This window comes from Canis aureus, chromosome 7 (genome assembly GCF_053574225.1).
Source record: "Canis aureus isolate CA01 chromosome 7, VMU_Caureus_v.1.0, whole genome shotgun sequence".
Taxonomy (NCBI): Eukaryota; Metazoa; Chordata; class Mammalia; order Carnivora; family Canidae; genus Canis; species Canis aureus.
In genome coordinates, this window is record NC_135617.1 from 70447819 (window position 1) to 70463735 (window position 15917).

The following is a 15917-nucleotide window of genomic DNA, read 5'->3' on the forward strand; positions in this document are numbered from 1 at the left end:
ACCCTGTTCCTTGATAAGATGACTCAATACTATTAAGGTGTCAATCTCTTCATTTGATCTATAGTTTCAATATCTTTCTATTTAAATTCTCAGCAGGATTTTTTTTGTACAAACTGACAAAGGAATTCTAAAATTTATAAGGAAATGCAAATAAAAGAGAAGAAATTAGCCAAACTCCAATAAGTGTGGCTTATTGAAAAAGCAAAACAGAGTTGGAAGACTCATGTTCCCTGATTGCCAGATTTATTCTAACACTAAAGTAAGACAGTATTGTATTGGTGAAAGGACAGGCATATTGATCAATAAAACAGAGTAGTCTCAAATTAGGTCCACATATATATATAGTCAACTGATTTTTGCCATAGTGCAAAAACATTTCAATGAAGGATAGACTTTTCAACAAATGGTGTTGGAAAATTGGATATGACATTATTACGAAAGCAAATTATAAGGATAGGGAAAGGGGTTGACTATAACGGGGCACAAGGAAATATTTTGGAGTGATGAAACTATTTTACATCTTGATCATGGTGGTGGTTGCATGATTATATACATTTGTCAAAACTCACAGAATTGTGAATTAAAAAGGGTGAATTTTAATTTCTCTCTCTCTCTCTATCTATAGATAGATAGATATCTTAATTTAAAAAATGGAAAAACAACCAAAATCATAACTATCAAAATGCATAATATAATTAGAAATAATTATAATGAAAAATATGGAAGACCTCTAATCCAAGACCCACAAAATACAACTGAGTAAAATTTAAAAGATCTAAAACATTGATATATATATATATATATATATATATATATAATACATATACATAATGAATTTAAATCTCCAATATTTTTAAGAGGTTAATTCTCTTAACTTAGTTTATGGAGTTAAGTTAATTCTCTCAAGTTAGTTTATAGAGTCAATATCTTAGCAGGATCCTCCCTCCTCCTACGTCTTTTTCCTCTTTAGAAATAGCTGGACTAAATACATTTATATAGATATGCAAAGGATCTGGAATAGCCAAAACAATTTTCAAAAAGAAGAAAACCTTGTAGAACTTAAATTTTAGGGATATGATGGGATAGCATACAGCCCAATTAGCAGTGATCCAGTGTCCTTGCTGCCCAAATCACATAAAAAAGATGATGTTAAAAAAAAAAAAGGTGATGTGATTACTTCGAAAATATGGGAATTTATTTTCTCATTCTCCCCCCACTCTCCTGCCATGGATTAATATAATGAATGTAATGAAATATCTTGTTTCTTAAAGCCATTCAGATTTTTGCAGCTGAAAAGGAGAGATTGTTGTTCAGTTATCTGAAGGATAACTGAATACAAGCTGTCATAAATCTGGAAGAGCTTCGTTCTTTGAAAACCTCGGCAGAAGTGTTCTAAGAGAATGATGAAACAAGTTTTTGTAGGTGAAAGCATGTGCTTCTAGTGTGGGGAGAGTAGATATGTTTCTCAGGGTCCCTGTCCAGGCTACAAGTGTGCTGAGGTCATCCTAGACTTTTGAGAAGGCTTTTATCCAGCTTTGTATTTCTCAAATACCTTGGCATACACCACTGCCATTGCTGGCAGGTTGTTAGGTGACAAGAGACTGTAAGTGTACAATCAGAATTAAGATGAAATTTACCACTCAAGTGTCCATGTCATTTGGATGATAAATGTAGACACCATGAAAGCCTACCTGCCTTTTTTTTTTTTTTTTTTTTTTTTACCTGCCTTTTTTTATTGATGGGGAATGATCCTTTGTGCCTCAATGTGTCTCTTCCAACTACTGACTTGAGGAAATATCTTATCTCCTCAGACTACAGAGTATGGGAGAAAGTATTGTCTCCTTAGGTAAAGGAAATGCATGCTGAAAGAAGGAAATACTTAGGTAGATTAAACAGTGTGGGTGAGAAGAGTAATTATAAGGCACGTAGTAAAATCAGGAAAAGACAAGAGTTCTTCCTTAGTTCTGCTTGTTCATCATTCCTGGAGAATTTTAGATTTACATTGTAATTTTAGAATTTTATGTGATATTTGATTTATCTTTTTTCTCTTAGCTTTTCATGTTACACTAAATTAAAATTATTAATACTGAAATCAGAGACGATGGGATAAATCATCTCCATAGAAGAACAAAATATTTCCAAAAAGAAGCAGCATTTTTATAAATTAAGCAGTACAGTGGATACAAAATCTAATTATTTATAAAAAGTACATGGCATAGTGTCAGATACACACACATTTAATCATTTATTGTTTATTTACAAAAATTTTGAATACTGACTTTCACAAACACATCATTAATTTTTAGGTTGTCATGTAGATCTTGATGGAAACTGCATTATAATCATACATTTATATTATATTTCTCACTGTGAATATTGTATTCTGCAGTACTTTTCCAACTTTGGTGTACTTTTGTAATGTTTTCTCTGATGACTCTTTACATCGTTGTTAAATATATGGCTTAGTATTTATTTTTTGTTTTTACTGTTTTCTTTTTAATGGATACGTTTTTCTTCTCATACATCTAAACATTTTTTTCTTATGCTCCTTCGTGGCTTAGTCTGCCAGAGACCAATGATGCTGCCTCCCATGCGGTTTTCATTTGTCTGAGAGGAACGCACCCAATGTCTTATTTTGGTTTCACTTAAACCCAATTTCCACAAAGATTGTCAGCAGAGCCTGGCTAGAGAGAACTGGGTTATAGAATTGCAGATTTGGGTGAAAAAAAAGGTGATAGCACATAGAATATGGGTGTGCCTTTCAAAATGCTCTGCTTCTCTATTGATAAAAATGTTCCATATGCAAAGAGAAGCAAAGGGCTCAGCAATTAGATGAGGGAATACATATTACCCCTCTGATCTAGGTCACAATGCATCTGCCCTTAAACCAAGGGTGGGGTCACAATCATAGGTTGGTAGGGTAATGACAGCTATTAATACTGACATCTTAAAGTGTTTCCACTTCTCGAAACGCAGAGGAAGTTTTATTTAATTATGTCTGCTCAGTTTCAGGATACCCTCTGCTCACCGATCTGCCAATAAACCCCCAAATCAACTACACATTTGACCTGAATCAATCAGGTGTAAGCCTGATTCTTGCAGTTTTCAGCGTCAACCAACAATTTCTGGGACATGTAAGTGGTGCAAAGGAAATCAGGGAGGGAGGGAGGGAGGAGGTGGATCCAGCCCTTTGCCTTCCTTTCCTATTGCTGGTTAGTTTCCTGGAGGTGAGCAGGGCAATGGCAAGACCTAAAGCATGAATGGCTGTTCCCTACTCCTTCCCTACTCCTTCCTTTCTTTCCTTCTTTCCTTCTTTCCTTCTTTCCTTCTTTCCTTCTTTCCTTCTTTCCTTCTTTCCTTCTTTCCTTCTTTCCTTCTTTCCTTCTTTCCTTCTTTCCTTCTTTCCTTCCTTCCTTCCTTCCTTCCTTCCTTCCTTCCTTCCTTCCTTCCTTCCTTCCCACCTAATGTAAAGAAAGCCAGGCTATTTTAGTTTTGACACGGAGACTTTCCTCCCTGAGGTATTGGATCCCAATCAACCAGGCTAGTGAGAGAGTGAATAAAGACAGATTGCCAGGTTACCCTCGAGGCCTGATAATTAATTGAGAAAAATAGTGATGATGATAATAATCATAATCATAATCATAATAATGTATAATGTTTTCAGAGTGCTTTCTATATGCCAGACACTCTTGTAAGTGCTTTTCCTATACTAACTGTCTTCATCTTCATGATACCATGAGGTAGGCATATTATTATCATCTCCCTTTCCCATTATACCAGCAAGGAAATTGTAGCATGGACATTGCCTAAGGCTGTACCATCAGGAAGGAGTGGTGCCAGAATTCAAACTCAGGCAATCTAACCTCAGGGTGATGTGCTGGAGGGGCAGCTGTGCTGCACTGTGAACCAGAAGGACATTTGTGCACACTTCCCCTCACAGGCACTAGGCCACAAATTCTCCTAAAGAACGAATTGCTTAGACCTCGGGCCACATATGTACACCTTCCAGTGCCTCCACCTGGCAGTGTTTTACCACGATAAGCCTGGGCACCTTGGGGGTAGAAAAGAGCTCTTCCTCCTCTCTCTGTTTCTCATACCTGACAGCATTTTGTTCATGCGTGCATGGATGAACACTCCTGGTCAGTTCTAGTGTCATTTACTAAGGGTTCTTTAAAGAGATGATACGTTTTGGAGACATCCATGCTCAGCTGAAGATTCTGAAGTTGTATTCAGTCAGACTAGACTAGGTTCAAACTCTTGGAGGCCAAACCACTCTCCAGCTTCATCAAAATCCCAACAAGTGTTCCTGTGCTGAGACCATTGCTAACTGCAGCCAGAGTCAAGGCTTCCCGCCGATCACAAAAGTTTCAACAAAAGTTGCTGTGCCTTCACTCCAGACCGGGCCTTTCTTCTGAAAGTTTCCTTTTGCAAGGAAAGGAACAGCAGTGTCCATGGGTTCTGAATTTAAGGCTTTATTGGATTTGAGGAGTGTTCATGTTTTTCTTCTTTGTATCTGGGAGGTACAAAGGAGTAATTCTTTTAGTTCTCTGAAGTGAGTGGATCAAAAAGGCACACGGTGAAGGGAAATGAGAGATAGAAATGACTAAGATCTATACAAGGATTGCAAAGTGGGCGGGAGCCCAACCAAGTTCAGAAACTTTGTGGCCATGATCCCTGGGGGACCATGACATCCCGTGGGAGAGAAGAAAGGCAGGGGAGTCCCAGTGGGTATGGCATGGACAGTAACTTCAGAAATTCTGCACGATGCTCCATAAACAGCATACACCGATGCATACACCGATTTTTCTGAACTGAGATGTTAATAGAATTTCTCTCCCCTGCTCTGTCTGCCACCACAGGTTTGGGTGTGCCTTCTTGACGGTTTAGTGGGAGACTAAACCAGAGACAAATGACGCTGGCTTCCCTCATTTGCCTTGTGAGCTGGGAGGAAATGTATTTAACAGCGTATCATGGTTTCATGTAAATGTGGGCTCTGCAAAGATTGATGTCATCATCCTTCCTCTTCTACCTCAACCCTGGTCTAATAACTGCTTCCTATGCCCAGACAGCTTCTCCCTTCCAACAACCATCCAGGGTGTTACTGTTTTTTCTGATGTTTTCAATGTAAATTTTAGACAATAACGTAGTCTTTGGTCGATTCTCCAAAAGTTTCACAAAAGAGGTGAGGACCATCAGGGCAAACTGTAGGTAAAGACATCCAAGGAGTGTAGGCTACTACTCCCAACTGTGAAGGCAATTTTCAGTTAAACACTGTACTTTACAGAACAGCTTCCAGGCCTCTGAATCCAACATATTAATAACCACACTGCAAAATTTTCTAAACACATTGGGGATGCCCATTACAGTAAGTAGAATCTGGGATTGTTTGGCCCAATAGTGAGAGTGTGTTCAGCTCTGGGCCAGACAGCCTTAGGGCCACTGTCTCAACATCAACATGAGAGACTGTGCTGGAAAGGTAAAGACTACATTAACCAGGAGGCTGGGCCTGTAAAGCCCACCCCTGAACAGAGATGGGAACCCTGTTGACTGTCAACTCAGGGTCTGGGCAGTAAAGGATCCCCTGCTGGAGGTGAGCATATGAATACATGCTGGCCATCAGTAAGGGCACCTGTGTGTTTTCTAGAACACATAGCTCTTTAGGGCCTGGGCTAAATTATCCAGCACCCTCCTCTCCCTCCACTCTTACTATTTAGTCAATGGCAAATCTGATAAATCAGCCCTCATTTGCCCTGTATTATAGATTTTCTAAATGCAGGAGCTGGTAATTTGAGCCAAGCTGGTTTCCATTGCTACTGACTCAAGAACAATGTGGGAACTGAAGTCTAAGAATAGGATTTTGTATTGCTATGCACATTTATCAGTGAGGTAGTATATCTCACTACCCATTCATATACCTGTTCTTTGCTGGTGCTGACTAAAGATACATGACATTAAGGAGCTTTAAACGAGATTGGTACCATGAAAGGTTCACTTGCAGCTGTCCTGGATTTTCTCTATTACAGTTTGTTGTATCTTTCTCACTCTTGCTGAGGCATCATCCAGTAAGCTTGCAAGTTCTGTAATCTCTTTGTTCTGGTCCAGTTCCTCTCTTTAAATTTAAATGTAGTATTATGAATCCTTTCTGACCCTTGGACACTGAGAAGAAGCATCTCTCTATTCCCTTGTTTACTAAAAGGGGCCTTCTGGTCAACTGGAGACTCTGCTCACCCTAGCCAAGGATAAATTTCTCTACTAATTACCTCAGTTATTGAGGGTTCCTTAATATGAGAGTTCTTACTATATCACATGGGGAAAATGAAGGACATGACTGAGCTTGCTGGGTTGCTTTGGGGCGATCTGCTGCACTGTGTCCAGTAATTTGGTGAAAGGCACTGTTGTCTTTTCCTATTCTGAGCATTTTGATGTGAACATCTCCTTCCCAGGAAGCCTTCATGCAGACCTGGCAAATGGTGAAGAGATTCTGAGAAAGTTTCTAAAAACCTTTTCCATGATAGAAATTGGTTATTTCATATTGCTTTATCTGATGTCATTTGCAAATACCTTCTCCCATTCTGTAGGTTGTCTTTTAGTTTTGTTGACCGTTTCCTTTGCTGTGCAGAAGTTTTTTTTATCTTGATGAAGTCCCAATAGTTCATTTTTGCCTTTGTTTCCTTTGCCTTTACCGACATGTCTTACAAGAGTTTGCTGTGGCTTTGATCAAGAAGGTTGCTGTCTTTTCTCCTGTAGGATTTTGATGGAGTCCTGTCTCATATTTAGATCTTTCATCCACTTTAGTTTATCTTTGTGTATGGTGCAAGAGAATGGTCCAGTTTCATTCTTTTGCATGTGGCTGTCCAATTTCCCCAATGCCATTTATTGAAGAGATTGTCTTTTTTCAGTGGATATGCTTTCCTGTTTTATTGAAGATGAGTTGACCATAGAATTGAGGGTCTATTTCTGGGTTCTCTATTCTGTTCCATTGATTGATGTGTCTGTTTTTGTGCCCTTGCCATACTGTCTTGATGATTACAGGTTTGTAATACAGCTTGAAGCCAGACATTGTGATGCTTCTGGCTCTGGTTTTCTTTTTCAACATTTCCTTGGCTATTTGGGGTCTTTTCTAGTTCCATACAAATCTTAGGATTATTAGTTCCAACTCTGTGAAGAAAGTCCATGGTATTTTGTTAAGTATTGCATTGAATGTGTAGATTGCTCTGGGTAGCATACACATTTTCACAATATTTATTCTTCCAATTCATGAGCATATTATTTTTTTCCCCATCTCCTTGCATCTTTCTCAATTTCTTTCCCAAGTGCTCTATAGTCTTAATTTATAGATCCTTCGCCCTCTTTGTCAGGTTTATTCTTAGTATCTTACGCTTTTGGGTGTAACTGTAAATGGAATCAATTCCTTAATTTCTCTTTCTTCAGTCTCGTTGTTAGTGTATAGAAATGTCACTGATTTCTGGGCATTGATTTTGTATGCGGCCACATTGCCGAATTGCTGTATGAGTTTTAGCAATCTTGGGGAAGATTCTTTAGGGTTTTATATGTACAGTATCTTATTATCTGCAAAGAGGGAGAATTTTACTTCTTCTCTGCCAATTCGAATGCCTTTTACTTCTTTTTGTTGTCTGATTACTGAGGCTAGGACTTCTAGTACTATGTTGAATAGGCAATGGTAAGAGTAGACATTCCTACTGTGTTCCTGATCTTAGGGGAAAGGCTCTCTGTTTTTCCCCATTGAGAATGATATTTGCTGTGGGCTTTTTATAGATGGCTTTTAAGATGCTGAGGTATGTTCCCTCTATCCCTACACTCTGAAGAGTTTTGATCAGGAATGGATGCTGTATTTTGTCAAATGTTTTCTCTGCATCTATTGAGAGGATCATATGGTTCTTGTCTTTTCTTTTATTAATGTGATCTATCAAATGTTGAACCAATCTTGCATCCTAAGGATAAATCCCACTTAGTCATGGTGAATAATTGATCTCTTAATGTATTGTTGGATCCTTTTGGCTAGTATCTTGGTGAAAACTTAGGCATCCATGTTCATCAGGGATATATTGTTCTATAATTCTCCCTTTTGGTGGGGGTCTTTGAGTTTGGAAGTATTCCATTTCTATCCTTTGAAACAGCTTTAGTACAGTAAGTATTATTTCTTTTTTAAAGAAATTGATAGAATTCCCCTGGGAAGCCACCTGGCCCTGGACTTTTGTGTCTTGGGAGGTTTTTGATGACTGCTTCAATTTCCTCACTGGTTATTGGCCTGTTCAGGTTTTCTATTTCTTCCTGTTTCAGTTTTGGTAATTTGTAGGTTTCAAGAAATGCAACCATTTCCTCCAGATTGCCTAATTTCTTCGCATATAGTTGCTCATAATAAGTTTTAAAAATCGTTTGTATTTCTTTAGTATTGGTTGTGATCTCTCCTCTTTCATTCATGATTTTATTAATTTCAGTCTTTTTTCTTTCCTTTCTAATAAGTCTGGCTAGGGGTTTATATATCTTATTAATTCTTTTGAAGACAAGTCCTGGTTTCACTGATCTGTTCTACAGTTTTTCTGGTCACTATTTCATTGATTTCTGCTCTATTCTTTATTATTTCTCTTTTCCTGCTTGTTGTAGGTTTTATTTGCTGTTTTTCTCCAGTTCCTTTAGGTGTAAAGTTAGCTTGTGCATTTGCAATTTTTCTAATTTTTTGAAGGAGCCTTGTATTGAGATGTATTTCTCTCCTAGGACTGCCTTTCCTGTATCCCAAAGATTTTAAACAGTTGTACTTTCATTTTTGTTAGTTTCCATAAATCTTTTAAATTCTTCTCTAATTTCCTGGTTGACCCTTCATCTTTTAGTAGGATGCTCTTTAACCTCTAAGTGTTTGAGTCCTTTCCAAATTTCTTCTTGTGATTAAGTTCTAGTTTTAAAGCATTTTGGTCTGAAAATATGCAGGGAATAATCCCCATCTTTGGGTATGAGTAGTGACCTGATTTGTGACCCAGTATGTGGTCTATATTGGAGAAAGTTCCATGTGCACTTGAGAAGAATGTATATTCAGTTGCATTGGGATGGAATGTTTTGTATATATTTGTGAAACCTGTTTGGTCCAGTGGGTCATTCATGGCCCTTGTTTCCGTGGTTATCTTCTGCTTAGAAGACCTGTCCTTGACTGAGTGTGGAGCACTGAAATCTCCTACTATTAATTGTATTATTATATATGTATCTCTTTGGTTATTAATTGGTTCATATAATTGGCTGCTCCCACATTATGGTTATAAACATTCACATTTGTTAGGTCTTCTTGTTGGATAGACCCTTTAATTTTGATATAGTGTCCCTCTTCATCTCTTAGTACAGTCTTTGGCTTAAAATCAAAATTTTCTGACATGAGGATTGCTACCCAAGCTTTCTTTTGAGGACCATTTTCATGGTAAATGGTTCTCTTTCCTCATTTTCACTCTGAAGGTGTCCTTATAGATAGCATATGGGTAGGTCTTGCTTTTTTATCCAGTCTGATACCCTGTGTCTTCATACTGGAGCATTTAGACCATTCACGTTCAGCGTAACTATTGAAAGATATGAATTTGTGTCGTAGTATTACCTATACAGTCCCACTTTCTGCAGATTGTTTCTTTGGGCTGCCTCTTGTCTTACAAGGTCCCCCTTAATATTTCTTTCAGAGCTGATTTGGTGATCACATATTCTTACAGTTTTTGTCTATCCTGGATACTCTTTATCTTCCTTCTATTTTGAATGACAGCCTTGCTGGATAAAGTATCCTGGGCTGTATGTGTTTCTCATTTAGTACTCTGAATATATTATCCCAGTCCTTTCTGGACTGATAGAGCTCTGTGGATAGGTTTGCTGTTAATGTATAATTTCCCCCCAATATGTTAGGAATCTCTTGTCTCAAGCTGCTTTCAGGTTTTTTTCTTTATCTCTGAAATCTGCATGCTTCACTATTTTATGTCTGGGTGTTGATCACTTTTGTTGATTGAAGGGGGGGCATCCTCTCTATCTCTTGAATATAAATGCTTGTTTTCTTCCCCAGATTAGGGAAGTTCTCAGCTCTAATGTATTCAAATATATTTTCTGGTCCTCTCTCTCTCTCACTCCATACTCTCTGGAATCTCATTAACAGGAATAATATGCTTTCTCAAACTATCACTTATCTCCCAGATTTTCTCCTTGTGGTCTCTAATTGTTTTTCTTTTTTCCTCAGCTTCCTTCCTTTCCATCAACTTGTCTTCTATGTCAGCCAGTCTCTTTTCTGCCTCATTAACCATAGCAGTTAGAGCATCCAATTTAGACTGCATCTCAGTTAAAGTAGTTTTAGTTTTGGCCTGATGAGATCTCAATTCTGCACTAAGAGATTCTGTAGAGTCTTTCCTGCTTTTTTCAAGCCCAACTAGTAACTTTATAATTGTAATCCTGAATTCTTTCTCCAACATTTTACTTAAATTCATGTCCACCTGGATCTGTGGCAGAGACTATTACTTTTGGTTCTTTCTTTTGTGGTGAATTCTTTCTTCTATTCATTTTGTGCAGTGCAGAATGGCTATATGAGTGAGTAGAGTAAAAAATATCAACCATGCCCTAGTAAAATATACCCTAGATAATTCCAAAGAGGTCATAAACCAGAAAATAAAAGAAAAAAGAAAAAAGAAAAAAGAGCAAGAAAGTAAGAAACAAATTTAAAAAAACAGTAAAAATAATAAAATTAAAAAAGGGGGAGAGCAAGTAGTGGGGGAAGGAGAATATAATCTCACAGAGTAGACTAAGACAGTGATCCTCTTGGTTCTGAGTATATTTCGTTCTGTATGTTAGAAGGTGCTAAATTCCAAATTCAAGTCAAACTCTCCCTCTTCGCAGATGACATGATACTGTACATAGAAAACCCTAAAGACTCCACCCCAAGATTGCTAGAACTCATACAGCAATTCAGCAGTGTGGCAGGATACAAAATCAGCGCCCAGAAATCAGTGGCATTTCTATACACTAACAATGAGTCTGAAGAAAGAGAAATTAAGGAGTCAATCCCATTTACAATTTCACCCAAATGCATAAGATACCTAGGAATAAATCTAACCAAAGAGGCTAAGGATCTATACCTTAAAAACTATAGAACACTTCTGAAAGGAATTGAGGAAGACACAAAGAGATGGAAAAATATTCCATGCTCATGCATTAGAAGAATTAATATTGTGAAAATGTCAATGTTGCCCAGGGAAATTTACACATTTAATGCAATCCCTATGAAAATACCATGGATTTTCTTCAGAGAGTTGGAAGAAATCATCTTAAGATCTGTGTGGAATCAGAAAAGACCCCGAATAGCCAGGGGAATTTTAAAAAAGAAAACCATAGCTGGGGGCATCACAATGCCAGATTTCAGGTTGTACTACAAAGCTGTGGTCATCAAGACAGTGTGGTACCGGCACAAAAACAGACACATAGATCAATGGAACAGAATAGAGAATCCAGAAGTGGACTCTGAACTTTATGGTCAACTAATATTCGACAAAACAGGAAAGACTATCCACTGGAAAAAAGAGAGTCTCTTCAATAAATGGTGCTGGGAAAACTGGACATCCACATGCAGAAGAATGAAATTAGACCATTCTCTTACACCATACACAAAGATAAACTCAATATGGATGAAAGATCTAAGTGTGAGACAAGATTCCATCAAAATCCTAGAGAAGAACACAAGCAACACCCTTTTTGAACTTGGCCACAGCAACTTCTTGCAAGATACATCCATGAAGGCAAAAGAAACAAAAGCAAAAATGAATTATTGAGACTTCATCAAGATAAGAAGCTTCTGCACAGCCAAAGAAACAGTCAACAAAACTAAAAGACAACCTACAGAATGGGAGAAGATATTTGCAAATGACCTATCAGTTAAAGGACTAGTATCCAAGATCTATAGAGAACTTTTTAAACTAAACAGCAAAGAAACAATCCAATCATGAAATGGGCAAAAGACATGAACAGAAATCTCACAGAGGAAGACATAGACATGGCCAACATGCACATAAGAAAATGCTCCGCATCACTGGCCATCAGGGAAATACAAATCAAAACCACAATGAGATCCCACCTCACACCAGTGAGAATAGTGAACATTAATAGACAGGAAACAACAAATGTTGGAGAGGATGTGGAGAAAGGGGAACCCTCTTGCACTGTTGGTGGGAATGTGAACTGGTGCAGCCACTCTGGAAAACTGTGTGGAGGTTCCCCAAAGAGTTAAAAATAGATCTGCCCTACAGCCCAGCAATTGCACTGCTGGGGATTTACTCCAAAGATACAGATGCAGTGAAATGCCGGGACACCTGCACCCCAATGTTTATAGCAGCAATGTCCACAATAGCCAAACTGTGGAAGGAGCCTCAGTGTCCACCGAAAGATGAATGAATAAAGAAGATGTAGTTTATGTATACAATGGAATATTACTCAACCATTAGAAACGACAAATACCCACCATTTGCTTCAATGTGGATGGAACTGGAGGGTATTATGCTGAATGAAATAAGTCAATCAGAAAAAGACAAACATCATATGGTCTCATTAATTCGGGGAATATAAAAATTAGTGAAAGGAAATAAAGGGAAAGGAGAGAAAATGAGCGAAAATATCAGTGAGGGTGACAAAACATGAGAGACTCCTAACTCTGGGAAATGAACAAGGGGTAGCGGAAAGGGAGGTGGGCGGGGGGTTGGGATGACTGAGGGGGGCACTTGGTCGGCTGAGCACTGGGTGTAATGCTAAATGTTGGCAAATTGAACGCCAATAAAGAATTTTTTTTAACTAAAATAATAAAATAAAAACATAAACAAGTAAAACTTGTATAGAGAAACAATAGCAACAACAAAAACAAAAACAAGAAGACAAAAGAGAGAGGTGGAATGGGAAGGAAGAGGGAGTATAATCTCATAGAGTGGACCAACACAATATTCCACGTGTTTCTGAGTATATTTTGGTCTATGTTAGAAGGTACTAAATTCCAAAATTATAAACCAAACCAAAACCAAAACCAAAACCCTCCAAAAAGTACATATCTACAAACATGAAATGAAATACATTGAAAGGAAGCCAAAAATGAAGAATATATCTATGACATGTAATTATAAAAATATGAATGTCCAAAAGGAAAAAAAAAACTTAAAAATGAAGAGTTGATGAAATATTGTAGTTAAGGTAGGAAAAAAGAAAGACTATTGGAAATCTTTAACCTGAAAGATAAACGAATTATAAGGAAAAAAACCCTAGAGTTCTATACACTATTTTTCCTCAATCCTGGAGCTTTCCAGGGCTGCTTGGTTAGTAAACTTGCTCTTTCTCTGCTCTTCCGTTGGTCTTCTGGGGGAGGGGCCTGCTGTGTTGATTCTCAGCTGCCTGGGCCTGGGCCCTGATGCCCCTCCCCTGGCCAGGTAGCTGGGCTCAGTGTGAGCTGGCTGCCCTGTGAGGCCTTTGTTCCGGGAGGCCAGGCCTCTCCAGGGGGAAAGGAGAAAAGAAAGTAGCTGTGGCCAGATCTCTAGCCCGGGAGCCAAGCGCTTCGCTTCCAGCGTGTAAGGAACTGCAGTCTCTTAGCAGCGCTGGCTCAGATCCTCCTGGGGGCAGGCATGGGGGTACTGATTTGTACAATTTGAAGGGCGCCTCACAGCGGGAGAGCTTTCACTGTCTTACGTGCTCACTGGCTCTACTTCTGCCAGAGCAAACAGAGGATAGCCCACTCCTGCCTGCTGCCAGGTCCTGGGGCAAAGAGCGTTCACCAGCTCGAGCATGCACCGCTTCGCCACTCCCAGACTCCCAGTCCTTTACCAGGACCTAGGATGCTATCCGTCTGATGATCTGATAGGAGTTTGTGGTTTATGGCACAAGTTGAGCTTTCTCCTTGGTGCCCCTATTCTTACTCTGTCTCTGGGAATATTGAGATGTCACTGTCCCTCCTGTGATTCTGCCCTATGTCACGACTCTGCACTTTTCAGGCAGGGAAGACTCTATCAGGAGCAGATTTCTAAAGGAAAGCCCTAGTAAGCCCTAGTGCTGTACCGCTTTTGTGCAGCGGCTTAGGAAGGCTCCCTTCCCCCACCCTTTATCTCCCGATATATCCCTCCATTTCTCTTCTCCACACTCTTTCCTTGTAGGAAGCATCACTTTTCTCTCTGCAGTGTTCCAGCTGTTTTCTTTATACCTCAGATTGAATTCATAGGGGTTCAGGGTGGCTTGAAAGTTATCTAGCTAAGTTTGAGGGACCAGGTGAAAGGAGGACCCCTACTCTTCCATCATCTTGCCTTCTCCACTCAGTTGGACCCTAACCGCCAGAGTGACATGGCCTGGGTGCGGTAAGCGCTGGGGCTAAGCGCTGGGGCGGCAGGGTGCCTAGCATCACGGGCTGCCAGCCCACGGGGCTTCCACCTCCAGCACTCGATCCTGCTCCATTTTTCTCCTTTCTTGACAGATAGTCCAATAATCTACAGTTACCTATAGGAAACTTCAATAAATCCTACTTAAGGATATTCCTGTCTCCATTAAGAATGATCTTGTGGGACAGCCCCGGTGGCACAGCGGTTTAGCGCCGCCTGCAGCCCAAGGTGTGATCCTGGAGACCCCCGGATCGAGTCCCACATCGGGCTCCTTGCATGGATCCTGCTTCTCCCTCTGCCTGTGTCTCTCTCTGTGTGTCTTTCATGAATAAATAAATAGATTTTTTTTTTTTAAAGAATGATCTTGTGGTTCATATGTAAACAAGGATTTCCTCCATAGCCTTGGAACTGGCAAGCCTAGAATAGTATACAGATCTCCACCTGTTATAGAAACCCAAGTACCCATGCCAGGTTTTCAGAGAAGTATTTATATGATGTTACAAAGGGGGTAGCTATCAGTAAATCAGGGAATGGATTGGAAAGTTAGTTAATACATAGTGATGAAAATTATGCTAACATAGATTTTTGTCTAATTTAGAAAATATATTTTTTCCACCAAAAGAGTGAAGATCCTGTCCCACAGTTCTATGTTAGAAGGCAAAGAGTGCTAGCAGTGTACTCACTAACTCCTGAATTACAATGAGCACAGTTACCCCAAGAATAGTTTAACAATAACATCCTATTCCTGCCATTAAGATCTCTTAATCTTAATCTCTTAATCTCTTAATACTTTAAGAAGAATCCAAAAAGGACTAATATTTTTATTAGTATTGTTTGGCCATATTGAGAATTTATTTTCTTCTGAGATAATTAAATTTTTTTTCTTTATTTGGGTAAATACCCACTTGTGGAATTGCTGCATCATATGGAAATTCTATTTTTTAACTTTTTGAAGAATTTCCATACTGTTTTCCACAATGGTTGTACCAGTTTGCATTCCCACCAACAGTGCACAAGGGTTATTTTTTCTCTCCACATCCTTGCCAACACTGTTTCTTGTGTTTTTGATTTTAACAGTTCTGCCAGGTATGAAGTGATATCTCATTGTGGTTTGATTTGCATTTCCCTGATGACTAGTGATGTTGAGCACATTTTCATGTGCCTGCTGGCCATCTGCATGTCCTCTTTAGAAAAATGTCTGTTTTTGTCCTCTGCTCATCTTTAATTTTTATTTTTCTGTTAAGTTTTTAATTGTTTTCCCAGTATAGTTAATATATGTGTTATATTAGTTTCTAGTGTACAATATAGTGGATTCAACATTTCTATACATTGCCCAGTGTTCATCATGATAAATGTACTCTTAATCCCCTTAATGTATTAACCCATACTCCCACCCACCTCCCCTGTAATAAACATTATGTTTTCTTTACAGTTAAAAGTCTATTTCTTCGTTTTCTTCTCTTTTTCTCCTTTGTTTTTTTTTTTTTAATTCCACATATGAGTGAAATCTTCCTCTGACTGACTTATTTCTATTAGCATTATACCCTCTAG

At 38.8% G+C, this 15917-nt stretch overlaps 1 long non-coding RNA gene across 1 annotated transcript in view; it reads left to right on the top strand.

The window, feature by feature from the left end:
- The first annotated feature begins 2669 nt into the window (after positions 1-2669).
- LOC144316907 (uncharacterized) overlaps positions 2670-15917 on the top strand; it is a 29099-nt gene continuing 15851 nt past the window's right edge. The window contains exons 1-2 of the long non-coding RNA XR_013382735.1: positions 2670-2731; positions 3007-3134. This is a non-coding gene — a long non-coding RNA (uncharacterized LOC144316907). The remainder of the gene's footprint in view (positions 2732-3006; positions 3135-15917) is intronic.